At 40.3% G+C, this 1,428-nt stretch overlaps 1 protein-coding gene across 1 annotated transcript in view; it reads right to left on the bottom strand.

The window, feature by feature from the left end:
• acss3 (acyl-CoA synthetase short chain family member 3) overlaps nucleotides 1–1,428 on the bottom strand; it is a 49,527-nt gene that overhangs the window by 35,902 nt on the left and 12,197 nt on the right. The window lies entirely within an intron of this gene.

Here is a 1,428-nt window from a genome sequence, read left to right on the forward strand (position 1 = left end):
AAGGTTTTTACTATTACCATCAACACAATTTTAATTAAAAGCAGCATTAGTATTGACAATTCTGTGTTATATGAAGTGGAAGATTAGATCTGGATCCATTAGGCAATGTTGTCAAAATACTCTCATTCATATAGCAAATTAAACTTTCAGACAAAGACAATAACTGACGGACTAATTGCCACTGCCTCCTACACTACACAAACCTTTTAAATTCCATAAGAATATTAGGCAGACATTCTAAGTTTCAAAATGCTACGTTTAATTGGCAGGAAACTTGTTTTGGAACTGTACCATTAAAAGGGAAAAGCTCAGACATCGAGCCGCCCTGTGCTAAAATGGAATCATTTTTGCTTTCTTTGTATTGCTGCCTCGGTGTCATGGTGACATGTTTTGTTCAGTGCCGAAGGGAAATGCAGCAATCTTTCACCAACCTGCCTCCTCCAAGGGGAAAAGACACATTAAGAAAAAGAAAGTGTACACAGAAACAGCATGTTGCTCAAGTGACTGATTGTAGGAGAGTTGAAACTGAGAGGATAAATGGAACCAATATTTGAGGAAAAAATATTATAGAAAATAATATCTGCCTGCAAGAACAGCCTTTAACAAGGTGCTCTGCATGCAGCACAACGAACAACCCAAGATTGTCAAACTCAGCACACAATGCCAGAGTTACTGAATGATTCACTAGGGCTATAGGTCATCCACACTCACAATTGCTTTATGATTGTGCGCTTAGAGGAATTTTCATACGGCTGTACGGAATAAAAGCGGTGATTTGACACCACAACCCCTATAAAAAGGTCCACGTTTCTCCACACCACACCATACAATTAACAATTCTGATCCTTTCAGCAATTATTTTACTCTCTGTGCCTAAACTAATACCATGAAAAATGTCTGTTTTTAACTCTGAGCTTCAACAGACCTTTACCTGAAAAGTGAGACAGCAGATGGGGAAACAAGCTTGCATGGTAAGATTTAATACAGTTGAGCTGCAGGGACCTGGCATTTTTTGTTATCCATCCTGATCAACACCCAAGCAAGTGGAACTGAAGGAAAGACTGTGAGCAATAGAGGCGGGAGAGGGCTGTGCATCAACAGATGGTCGGAGAGTAACAAGAGGCTGGACAGACTGTGCATCCCTGAGATGCTTTAACACACCACTCCTGGCGTTTCAAAGCTTAACAAACAACCTAAAGCTACAGTATATGTGAACTATTTCACTCATTCCCTATCTTAGTTTTTTAATAGCCTACAGTGGGGCTCAAAAGTTTGGGTATCCCAAAGTAGTATCACAGCTTGGAAACGCTTCTTGTAGGTAGTCAAGAGTCTCAATTCTTGTTTGAGGTATCTTCGCCCATTTGTCCATTAATTCGTCCTCCAAAAGTCTTCCAGTTCCTTGAGATTTCTGGGCTGTCTGTCACGCAC

Source organism: Etheostoma spectabile, chromosome 23, assembly GCF_008692095.1.
Source record: "Etheostoma spectabile isolate EspeVRDwgs_2016 chromosome 23, UIUC_Espe_1.0, whole genome shotgun sequence".
NCBI classification, from domain to species: domain Eukaryota; kingdom Metazoa; phylum Chordata; class Actinopteri; order Perciformes; family Percidae; genus Etheostoma; species Etheostoma spectabile.